General features: G+C 33.8%; 1 protein-coding gene across 10 annotated transcripts in view; it reads left to right on the top strand.

The window, feature by feature from the left end:
* CCDC178 (coiled-coil domain containing 178) overlaps positions 1–13,292 on the top strand; it is a 468,894-nt gene that overhangs the window by 5,628 nt on the left and 449,974 nt on the right. The window contains exon 1 of one of the 10 annotated variants that reach the window (XM_042910986.1): positions 1,323–1,341. The exons of 7 other annotated variants lie outside the window; for them this stretch is intronic. The gene's annotated coding sequence lies outside the window, so the exon portion shown is untranslated. Of the gene's footprint in view, positions 1–1,322; positions 1,342–1,561; positions 1,581–12,594; positions 12,762–13,292 lie in introns of those variants that run through there. 2 more of the 10 variants (XM_042910987.1, XM_042910984.1) reach the window with 2 other exon arrangements.

Genomic DNA, 13,292 nt, shown 5'->3' with positions numbered 1-13,292 from the left:
CATGCAAGAAATTTTTTGTTTTTGGCCATTTAACACATGCCAAGCACTGTGGCTTCAAAGAGAAAACAAATAATTTCTGCATCCAAAGATGCAGGAGGAAAATGCCAACTGGTAACTGGATTTGATTTCTGAAATGCTGATATCAGGGTACATTCTGAAGGGTTGATTTAGACAGTGGGAAAGAACATTTTATTTTTTTCTCCTCTTTCTCCTCCTTCTCCATCTAGATTCTGAAGTAGCAAATGGAAGTGGAATTGTCAAAATTATACTTCTGATGATGGGAACCGTTGTGGATCCCACCTTATAGCCCTCGTTAGGGTGATGATGAACTTTTGCTGGTTTGACCTATTTAGTTTTCATTAAGTCTCCTCTCTTTTCTACCCTCTATTTTGTATCTGTTTGGTGTCTCAATTGCTTTTAGATTTATTAATTTCTTTGCATTTTATAATAATACACTGCCAAAGATGACCCAGTATCATATCCCTCTGGCTCTAGACAATTCCACCAAATTGTATCATTTATTATGACTGGCTGTTTGTGGTGTGATAGCAAGTTTTCAATCAGTGTGACAGCATTTATAGCCAAGCTAATTTAGATTACTTAGCAAATATTATGCCATGAGATCATGTACAAAATTATATCAGTAGGGCCCAAATATGTTGTATATAATGTATTTCTTTATCCACTGATTTGAACATTTCCATAGAAAACTGCAGTAAGAAGCTCTTGGCATAATTTCTTTGTAATAAATTCTGAATGCCGCCTATTACTTTTGATTTTCTTATTCTCCAGATGGTTACACATTTGCTCTCTATTTGTCTGTTATTTCACTAAGCACAGATTTCTTCCTGGGTGCTTTTATTTATTTATTTTTATTTACATCTTTGGTTTGTCTTGTAGCAAACAAAAACTGTTTCTCTTAACTGAAAATTTAAGAATAAGAAAGGAAATTACTGGAAAGCTTAATTTTCCAGTGTGACTTAACATTTCTCAAGAGCTATACCACTGGATGAATTTTGATTTCTATACTGAATATTAACAATTTAAATTATTTACCAGTGAAAATCATATAATTCCTAGAAAACATGACTAAGTAATGCTTGTATTGAGATCTTGGCTAAATCACAGTAATTTAAAAAACCCAAATGTTTGTATTTTAAAATCTTTCAAAAGTGGAATCATGAATAGAAGACTTACTTTCTCCCCCATGGCAAAATGATAACCTCACAGTGACGTCCATTTTCATTTTCTTTTTCAAAAGTATAGGAAAGTATACCTTCCCATACAAAGAAATCTCTTGTGTTGAATTATTGGCCAGTCATGGAGTGGGAAGCTATTAAGGTACATTTCTGTGTAGAATGAAACATGTAATAGGAAACCTCAGTATTTTATTAAATTTTTTCAACTAACAGCTTAAAGCTGTAGTTAGAGGGAAATAAAGCTTCATTGTCAAGTTTCACCCTATTCTTCTTTATTTTCTGGTTAGTTGTAGTCTCATATTTTCCTTTCCCTCAGATGACTTAGTGGGCTCTGGGAAAGAACCTAAGAAGAGGAAAACTGAGTGAATGGTGGATGAAGGGGTGAGTGGCAGCAGTACATTACCTGTTTTCAATTTAGTGTTTGAAGACCTATAGGAGGGAGGGGAAAAAATGCATGACCTTTTGCCGAGGCCATATTCAAGGAAGAGTTAGTCTTTCGGTTTTTATTAAATTTTAACTTGGTAGCTCATATGAACTAGAATTCTTTCTTATTTAGCAACATATGCTTTGCATTAATCCAGTAGTTGCATTGTGGGGAAGATCATTTAGGGAATCTGGATGAATAAAAATCAGATACACTCTGGAGGCTCCATGCCAAAGTATGGATAATTCTTTTGCAAAAGCAGAAATATCAGCACTAAGTAACAGCTCTCAATAGAATTTTAAAAGTATCTCCCATGGAAAAAGTATCTCCTGTGGGAAAGCTCAGGATTCCTCTAAGATTATTCAGCCTTTAAACCCTACAAAGTTCATCACAATGACAGGCAGGATGAACAGTCTTGCATTAGAAGAATAAACAAAACAGATCTTGATGAGTGTTGTTAAAATTTCTAAATGAAGGTTAGTGAACAGAGTAGTTTCTTCATTATTCAAATATAACCTCAGAATAGTTGATAATATCAAAGGCTTTCTTACAAAGGCAATAAATAAACCTGTAGGAAGGTCATATTTTATGTACCTTAATACTACATTAATCAATGTAACTGAGTTGTCTTAACATTTAGTTCCTTAATAGACAAAAGACTTGAAAAATTTCAAGGCAGCTGCTTGTTGATATCTTTTAAAAAGCAATTAAATCAATTGGAAAAGGCAAACAATTTTCCAAAATATTTTTTACAGTTTCTCTTAGTAAAACACAATAAATGAATTAGTTATAGATAGAAACAGCATGGAGATAATGTGTTCCTTATTGCTATGTTCAGTCCTTCTTTAGGTAAGTTACTAGAATTGTTTTTCAAAAGAAGTTTGTTTCTTTGTTGCTGAGGATCCTAGAGTGTGTAAAATTAGGAAGAAGAGCTCTTATTGGTATGTATACCTACGGATGTTGTATTGGTGTGTGTGTGTGTGTGTGTGTGTGTGTGTGTGTGTGTATGGGGAGAAGGTATGAAAGGGTAATACTAACATTAGGGCTGAAGAAATACATTACTGCCATTCCTAAGTGAAACCTATGGTTCCATTAGAACAACTTTTTCCACTAGTAATATACTATTGATGTAGATACAAACTGAGTTGTGTAAAGAATACCACACTTAAAATTTTCCTCTAAATTAACTGAATTCCAACTTGGTGGAATCCCATCAGTTCAGCAAGAAATTTACCATTATTCATAATATACATTAATGTGATTATCCATGCATCATTATCTGTACATATACCAAAATTGTTGAAAACAAAGTTTACATTCTAGGTGGGAAAGAAAAAATATTTATAAGAAAGTGCTTATCTTTTTACATGGAATTACAGCAAAATAGCACATATAATCTAACTGTAACAGTGAGGCAATTTCAAGTTTAAGCTTACTTTGGTTAACAAATAGGTTCTTTGTGTCCGTGGGTTACAAATATTCTACATCCTCTAGTTTAATGACTAATGAAGATAAATGATGCATAACATGGTTACCTGAATTAAAAGAATTTCTAGGTAAAAGTGATTTTTCTTTACATTTCCTATTTCATTAAGTATGGTTCCCTGATTAAAAGAGGTTCCTTTTTAAAAAATTATGGTTTCCTTTATCAAAGAGAAATGTATATTATTTCTATTATATATTATTTTTCTCCCCTATAGGATTCAGCTAATATATCCATTCACAATATAGACATTCTTTTTTCAGTTAGCATGTCTATATTACCTTTTGCTATGTGATAAATTGATTCTTCTTACTTTACTATAACTTCTGCAGAAAAGTTTTATCATATTAATTCATGAAGACTAAATACTTTTTCTATATTAATTTGCTCTTTTTTTCCCCAGTGTGCATGTGTGTGTGTCTAGAGGTCGTTAGTTCCAAGTTCTTTGCTCATTTTTTCTGTTTGAATATTTCATTTTTTTCTCACCAATTTTTTCTATTTATATATTAAGCCAGAAACTTTTTGTTACTCACATTTTAATAATTTCTTCCTGATATGGGAGATTTTTTAATATAGCTGGATGGCTTTAAATTTTTATGGATTCATAACTCTAGAACTCAGACACCTTTTTCATCTCATTTTTAAATAAAGTTTCCTCTGGCTGTTTGTTTTTTCGTTTACATCTAGCTTTTAATCTATTTGATTTTGAGCCTAATTCTATAGTCTCAGAGACTTTGTAATCATTTCCCCTGATTCTGCTAAAATCAGATTTACATTTTACCAATGATTGGGAAATACTGCACATTTCATCTTGTTTTAAAGTTACTGTACATTATAGCACACTGAAGTGTCCTGAGAACTCTTTTCTTACTTTTGTTTTACCCGATGAACACTGGTTATAATACTTGCCTAGAGAATAGCATGGTGATAGACTGCAGGGCTAAATCCAGTTCTACACGGCCCAGCTGTAAGACATTGGCAAAACAGGGCCAGTAATTCTACCTACCTCATAGGTGGTAGTGAGAGTAAGAGCATATAAAGTATGTTTTAAGTTCAAGCTATCATTTTTGCTTTCTTTGCATCAAGACTTCCCTAGCTATTTCAGAAAGTTAGTAATAATATCTCCCAATAAATTGAAACTTTTGGAGTGCAGGAGTTGTGTCTCAAGATTTTCTTATATTCTTTAAAATCTCTATCAGAAATAGGCGGAAGTATTCAATAGTTATTGACAGTCTAAAAAAAGTAAAATGAAAGGTACATTCCTTCAGGAGCAAAAGCTGTCTTATAGTAAAATGAAATAGTATTTTCTAATTAAAGTATTTCTTCCATAAGAGTTTTGAGGCTTCAAATGTATAAGTATTTGCTGTTTTACATTTTAGACATAATGTAGTCCTTGAATATGAATGAATTAGTACTTTATATTTTGTCTGCAAATGTAAAATGTAAAACTGTTTGATGTGAAATAGCAACTTAATACGTGATATTGACCTATGAAATAATTTAACACTGTAAAAGTTGAGTTGTCATTCTTTATGTCTCAAGTAATTATCAGAAGGTGAAAGGTTCATCTCTTAGACAAATTCAGAGTATGACATATGATTTCTTTGTGAATATATGTGTGGAAACTGACTTTTTCAGTTCTAATTTGATTTGTAGAGAAAGATGATATCTAATCTTTCTGAAAATGTATTTGGCTTTAGTAAAACCATGAGATGTAATATTTAATGCATCTTTAATCTGTTGGATGTAATACAAACATAATATAAAGTCAATAGAACTTCAAAAAAAGAGAGAAGAGATTAGGAATCAGATGAATAGAGTTTAAAGATTTATAATGAAATTATTATCTATATGTGTGGGAAAGATGTGGAAAATATGCATTTTTTGCAATTTTCTTTGCCATTTTGCAATCCTTCCACATTTCCACAAAATAATCTAGATAGTCTATATATCATATATTATATATACATATTATAAGATATATGTTATAATATTTAATATATATGATTTAATATAATATATAATATATAAAGTATGTAATATAATATAATATATACATATTATAATATATAATACATGTGATCTATATGTTATATAATAAAGAATAAAAGATTAGAAAAAAGATGGTCTTTGTGAAAGCAACACACAAGGCAGGAGTTATTCTTTCTTCTATCACTGTTGTGGCATTATAAATTTTCTAGGATAATAAAAATTTTGGAACTCGGCTTAAAATGGAAGTCAATATTTGATAAATGCATATTGAGTAAGATTTTCTGTTTTTAATGGTTGAGCTTTGTTTGGCAAACTTTTTTTCATTGTTTCTTGAAATAACTTTGAAAATAGTTGTCAGGAATGATTATAATGATTGCATCTTCATGATTTATTTATTCCAAAACTGAAAGTTTGTACCTCTTAATCCCCCTTACCAATTTCACCCATTACCTCACCCACCTCTCCTGTGGCAAGCACCAGTTTGTTCTTTGTATTTGAGAGTCTGGCTTTGTGTTTGTTTTTGTTTCCGTTTGTTCATTTTGTTTTTTAGATCCCACATATAAATAAGTCACAGAGATGAAAGGTACAGCGTAGGGAATATAGTCAATAATACTGTAATTACCTTATTTGATGACAGATGGTGACTACACTTACCGTGGTAAGCAATGAGTAATGTATAGAACAGCTGAATCAATATGTTGTTCACCTGAAACTAATATTACATTGTATGTTAATTATACTTCAGTAAAAAAAGAATGATCATAATGATTGCATATTGAAAACTGAAATGTTTTTCCTTGAATATGTGATTGGAATATTGACCTATACTTTATTATAAATATGAATCTTTTCTATGTTTAAGGTAAGATTATGCTACTTCATGAGCAAATGTCATCTGTAGGGTTTTTATAAATATATATAAATGACAATTATTTTGTTTTCTGTTATTAACAATAACTCTAACTTTAATATTTATAGTCACATTTCATTCAGAAATTTCCCACTGTTCACTATCCTTATCTTGTTACAATCAGTTTTTTTGAGTTTTTACTGTGTTGCACTTTGACTATAAAAACTAAATAAGACAACATCCTTGTCCTCTTACATCTCATAATTCAGTGGGAAAAAAACACGTGCATAATTATTTAAGAAATTCTATAAGTACAATATGTTACTGAAGTAATAATAAAGTACATGGAGGAGTAAGTAAATTTGTTTTGTGGTGAGAAGTAAAAGGAGACATCATATTAGACACCTAAGGAAGGTAGAGTAAAAAAAAAAATGTGTAAGGGAATGGCAGCCTGGAAGTATATGGCTTGTTTTGATGACTTATGTTATGGCTAGAATACGGAACGTGTGGTAAAGGGGCAAGGGGTATGAGGAATACACCAAGGAAGATCTTTATTGTCTCGTGGACATGTAACTTTTAGACCTTGTGTTAAAATTTGTTGGTATTAACTAAAATATATATAATCAAGTTGGTGAGTACCTTGATGGCACAGAAGATGCTCATTCTTTTGTATCCTAAACAAGTAGCACAGTGACATAAACAATACATACTCTAAAAATTGCTAAACGAATCAATGAATGGCTAAAGTGAAATAAATCAAGCATTATCAACCATCAAAGTAAGAATATCTTAGAAGATAATGCAGTCCAATCTCTTAGACTTTTCCAAATCTTTCCTATATAACACTTAATAAATGATTTTATAGTTTATCCATAATCTCTTTTATTTACATAATGCTTTCTACCTCATAATATAGCTCTGTTCACTGTTGGAAAAACTCAAATTGTTAGAAACATCTCTGCATGATTGCCAAAATATTCTGTGTAGAATCACAGCTTGTTAGTCTGCCTGCCATTTTTGGAATAGAGCCCCTGGGAATGTCTGTTTAGACTTATTTCCCTATCCTTTCCCTCACCCTACCATCTGCAACATTATAGTGAGGGCAGCTATGCTGACAGTAGCCTCATCCTTGGCCATAACAGTGGCCAGGAATGGAGAACAGACTTAAGCTAGCACAATAATAGTACCCTGACCTCCCAGCAACAATTGATAGGCACTTGGCCCAAGTAAGGCTAATTAAAATCCCTCCAAATATAACTGGAATCGAATTTGAGAAAGAGTCAGCTTCACTTCGGTGGCTGAAGTTCTCAGTCACAGTAACAGTAACAGTCTCAGGAAATGTTATCAGAGAAGATTTCTGAAACATGGAAAAGTCAAGTTGTAGAAAGAAAACTAGAAAGAGTATGAAAAGAGTGTTGGAGGCCAAGACAGAATGCTGATGGCATCTGAGTACCTGTATTCCTGCCTATGTTACGGATGGACTGCCGATACTCCCCACTAATTATCCAGTATCTTTTCCATAAATATTTTTTTATGTTGTATTGTTTGCTTTTTGTGGGGTTTTTGTTTTTTGTTTTGCTTAAATTGAGTTTTCTTATATGCAACTAAAGAAGAATTAATATAATTGGCAATCTGGTTTAGACATTTTAGATCTTTAGTCTCAGTCACTACTGAGTTGGTCAGTCCTCTCCTCAGTCAAGATCAAATCTCTGATTACTGACTTTGGCCAGGATGCTGACTCTGATTCCTGTTTGCTTCCTTGTTATGGTTTCCATCTGAAATGTCAGTTATATTATGGGTTTAAAAATTGGAAAAAGCATCTAAATTTTTTTAATGTTTATTTATTTTTAGAGAGAGAATGAGAGAGAGAGTGGGCGAGCATGTGCATGCACGGGGGAGGGGCAGAGAGAGAGAGGGAGACAGAATCCAAAGCAGACTCTGCACTTTTGGTGCAAAGCCCGATGGGGGCTCGAACCCATGAACCGTGAGATCATGACCTGAGCCACTGAGGTACCCTTATTTCTTTTTTAACATTTCAACAATTTACGTAGTATTTCCTGTTGTCAAGCCTTTTAAAATCTTCTTTGTAAAAAGAATGCTGACTTCTAACCATTATTGTGTATATTTAAATTATTATAAAATAAATCAGCTGAATTAAAGATAAATCCAGTAAGAATAAACAAATAAATATGTTTTCCACAATTACTGGAAGGCTATCCATATGTTTGCACTGATTACTGAAAAGAATGTGTGAGGTAATCATGGCTACTAAGATGACTTAAGATACTCTAAAGTTGCTTAATATTTTCATGAGGATATGAAAGAATAGGAAAATAGCACATTAATTTCATAGCCTTATCAAAACCATGAAAATAACATAGATGAAAAGAAACATCTTACAAAGATGAAGTATATAAATATATTTATTAGCTTTTAGAAGAGTATATGGTACAATCATTGGCTTTAAGGCTTTAATTTTTCTGAGTGTTTAGGATGAGTTTCTAAATTGTCTAACTAATGACTTTTGCTATTGTTTGTGGATTTGAGCAGCGGGTGATCCAAACTGATTTATATGCTTATTTCTATTAAAAATAAATATGTTTTCAAATAGGAACACTGAAATAAACTGGGAGAAGATCCTTGTAATGCATTAATAACAAAGGACTATATCTAGAACTATTGAAGGTTAAAAAAAAATAACCTACAACCCAGAATGTACTTTACCATGTGTATACACCAGAGATACTCTAACATAGGACACAAAGACAAGTATGTAAGAAACCTACAGTAGGGGGGGCACTTGGGTGGCTCAGTGGGTTAAGTGTCCAACTTCAGTTCAGGTCATGATCTCAAGGTTTGAATTCAGGTCCCACATTGGGCTTTGTCCAGACAGCACAGAGCCTGCTTGGGATTCTCCCTCTCTCTCTCTCTCTCTCTCTCTCTCTCTCTCCCCCCCCTTCTCTCTCTCTCTCTCCCCCCCCTTCTCTCTCTCTCTCAAAATAAATAAATAAACTTTAAAAACCTTATAGTAGACTAGGTTATAATAGTGAAAATATTTGAAAACAACTGAAATGATCATCAATAGAACAGTGTACTAAAACAGTAGTATTCTATACAGCAGTGAAAAAGAACAAAAGACACCTAGGTATAAAAACATAGATAAATCTCAAAAATTTCCTAACAATAAAAATAAGATGTAGAATGATTTATAGAGTATAATATCATTAATTTAAAGTTGTAAAACTCTGAATAAATATGATACAGTATATTGTTTTGAGATACATAGGTAATAAAAATAAACTGGAGCCATGGGGATTATAATTTTGATGGTTGTAATTTTTGGTGAGGAAGAGGTGAAATGTGACCCCTGAGTACTACAATGAAATTTGAATGATATTGTTAACCACTTATATCTCAGTCCACATTGTAGAATACAAGGTGTTTACTTTTATGTTGCCATGTAATATTTCACATTAAGAATATTTAAGACAAGTACAAATAAAATTATGAGAGGAAATAGGTAAAGTGAGAGGGTTTTCTGTCCAGAAAGAGAAATAGCTCAGAAATCTTGCTTTAGCAATGAGGAAGTAAACAAACTTTGAGGAATATGGTGATTTGCTAAGATGCCAGCCTAATGTGGTGAAACAAAAGCCTTGTGTAATATGCTGGGCAAGTATGGAAACAAGTAAAAATTCTAATCAAAACCTTAATAACAGAACCGATGCCAGAAATCTTGAATAGATGGAGGGGAAGGTGACAGTTCCATGCCAAATCTATAAACTATAAACTGATTGCAGGTATTTCATTCTTTCATACATGTATTTTTCATTCATGCGTTCTTTCATTTTCAACAAGACTGCTGAATCCTCCTATGTGGAAGGCACTGTAGTAGATCTGTGCTGTCCAATATAGTAGCACCTAGCCATATGTGGCTATTTACATTTAAATTAATTAAAATGTAACAAACAGAGAAGCAACTCCTGGGTTATGTAGCCAGATTTCAAACGATTAATAGTGATTCCACATGATCATATGGCTTGGTTAGTATAATGCCTGCCATTTTGGATAGCATGGATTTAGAACATTTTCATCACTGTAGAAACTTCTATTTAATGCTGCTGTTAACCGATGGTAGGAGTACAGCAGTGAACAACACAGATTTTGCCTTCTTTTTTAAATTTTTTAAAAAGATTAATTAATTTATTTTTGAGAGAGAGAGAAAGTACGAGATAGAGAAAGAGAGAGAAAGGGAAAGAGAGAATCCCAAGCAGGCTCTGCACTGTCAGCATGGACAACTCAAACACACGAACCGTGAGATCATGACCTGAGCCAAAGTCGATACTTAACCATCTGAACCACCCAGGTGCCCCCAGATTTTGCCTTCTAACAGAAAAGAGGAAACAAAGGAAGAGATTATAAAAATGTATTATCAGGTTAAATAATAATGAGTCATTAGAAAAAATAAAGCACAGTAAGTGGATATACAGTAAAGGGTATGCTTGATGAAGTGGTTTTCATAAGGAATCATAACTATGGAAAGAAAGGCATTTCTATTTATTGGGAGGGGGTTGAACCAAGAAATGTGTGGCTTCATGAATGCCAAGATAAACAATCGTTTTAAGATGACAGCACAACAGAGAGCTTTAGTAAGATAAGAGTTTTGATTTGTAATCAGAAATAATAAGTCAAGAGGGAGGATATTACGAGCTCTCTAGCACAAGTAGAGGGATAAGACAAACCAGTAGAGGGCTACTCCTACATTGTCAGAACAGAAGGAGGCCATGAAAGCACAGATGTGTTTGGTTTGTAGGTTTGGTGAGAGGATATTAAAATTTAGATCCTATTCCTTCTATTTTCTCTCTGAAGTAGGAGGTGATATCTTTAAAAAGAGAGAGGTTGGAAATAAGAGTTTAAGAATGAATATGTTTGAAACAACTGATGTCTAAACTTTTTTAGCCTGAAATTAATATTTCTTCTTACCTACTCTCCCATTCTTATGACTCTATTCCTATTCATAACCCAATTGATAGAATCAAATTCTCTATTCATTTTTCTCTAAGTGGAACCCACTCCAGCTTTGATAACCTAGCTCATTTCAGTCACCACATTTATAATTCTCTCATCCTCTCTTCCAGTAACCTTATATTCTATCTAGTGACACAGCTCATGTCCTATCTTTTCAGGAATCTTTCTTTGGTAGTAGTATACTGATAAATGTTTGACAACCACCTCTCAGAACAAACACAAAAACAAAACCTCATTTCTGGTGTTTGCTGATTCCATGGTATAGATCTTGTCACCATGGTTGATTTTAAGCTACTACAAGTCCCTAACTGGCTTGCAAAAGTATTGAAAATTTAGCAGCCAGATTTCTGGCAAGACCTGTGAAGGACCTGCAATTTTGCTCTATTGGCAAGTTAAGAAGCTAGCCTGCCATGGTGATGAAAACAGCTCGAGGGTTCCAAGCAGTGACCGGGTCCAAGGATTGAATGTTTCGGGTAAAAGTTAGCTGAGACACTATATAGACTTTTTGTGGTTGTTAATTTACCCTTTTGCATTAGGATTGGTTCTAGAGTTAATTACTACCTACAGGTACTGTTTCTGGGTCATTCTAAATCATTCCTGACTCTAGGACCTCTGTAGCTCTTCCTGGATAGCGCTTCCCTGAAAGCTTTTGGCACATTCTCTCCATTCATTATAATCAGACATCACTTTCTCAAAAAGGACTTCCCCTTGGAATACTGCTTAAAATAGACATTCTTCCACCCTCACACCTCCTCCAGGGACTGCTCTAGTTGTGTCCTACATGTTGCAGTATGTTTATATTTGTCCAGATTTTTTTCTAAGTTCCATTGTGATGTATTCTTCCATATAGTTCATTTATAATTTATTTCTTAATTTCCACAAGCATGGAGATTTTCTAGGTATCCTATTTTTCTTTCCCTTTATGGTTTTATTTATTTCAAGCCTTTTACTTCAAAATAATTATAAAATCACAGGAAGCTGCAAGGAAACATACAGGAAGGTTTTGTGCCCGTTTCAGCCATCATCCCCTGGTGTTAACATCATAGGGAACGATAGTACAACATCAAAAGCACAAACTGTAAAGCTCATTGATTCACCAGCAATACCTGCATTTTTTTTCTGTATAGGTATATAACTCTATGAAATTTTATCACATGTGTAGCTTTGTGTAAGCACCACTACAATCAAGATACTTACTTGTGCATCATCACAACATTTCCCTGATCTCCATCCCCAGGCAACTGCTGATCTGTTCTCAATCACTATTACATTATTTAATGGATAGCAATGAAATCCTGCGGGGCACCTAGGTGCCTCAGCCTGTTAAGTGTCTAACTCTTGGTTTTGGCTCAGGTCATGATTTCACAGTTTGTGAGCTCGAGCCCTGCATCAGGCTCTGTGCTGACAGTGAGGAGCCTGCTTGGGATTCTCTCTCTGGCCCTCCCCCACTTGTACTTTCTCTCTCTCAAAAGAAATAAAAAAAAAAAAAAAAACTTAAAAAATGAAATCCTGCAATATATAACCTTTTGAGGTTGGTTTTTTTTTCAGTCAGCATAACTAATCTGGGGTTCATCCAAATTGTTGCATATATCAATAAAGAGTCTTTTCCTTTTTATTGCAGGGTTATATTCCATGTTATAGATGTACCACAATTTGTTTCACCACTCACCCACTGAAGGACATTTGGGTAGTGTGCAGGCTTTGGCTAGTGTGTTTTTGCTTTTGTTTCCCTTGCCTGAGGAGACCTATCTGGAAAGAAAGTAGTTGCTACAGCCAGTGTCAAAGAAGGTACTGCCTGTGTTCTCCTCTAGGATTTTTATGGTTTCATGTCTCACATTTAGGTCTTTAATCCATTTAGAATTTATTTTTGTGTATGGTATAAGAAAGTGGTTCAGTTTCATTCTTTTGAATGCTGATGTCCAGTAGGTTTTGGCGAGTTTAAACAAAGCTCCCATGAATATTATGCAGAAGTTTCTGAGTGAAAATAAGTTTCATTTCTCTGGGAAATACGTTCAAGAGTACAGTCGCTAGGTTATATTGGAAGGCCCACTTTTAGTTTTAAAAAGAATTGCTGAACTATCTTCCAAAGTCGCTTTCTCGTTTTACATTCTAACCAGCAATGTATGGATGATGCAGTTCTTCCACATCCTTGCCACTACTGGGTGTTAAAACTATTTCTTGTTTTAGCCATTCTGCTAGGTATATAGATATGTCACTGTGGTTTACACTGCACTTCTTATTGCCGGGCAGGGGTGGGGGTTCCAGCTCCCCATTAGGCCTCCACTGACTTTTAGCTGGGAGAGGTAGGAGTGCCTAGCT

Source organism: Panthera leo, chromosome D3 (genome assembly GCF_018350215.1).
Source record: "Panthera leo isolate Ple1 chromosome D3, P.leo_Ple1_pat1.1, whole genome shotgun sequence".
Taxonomy (NCBI): Eukaryota; Metazoa; Chordata; class Mammalia; order Carnivora; family Felidae; genus Panthera; species Panthera leo.
This window is presented reverse-complemented; position numbering and strand designations above follow the sequence as displayed.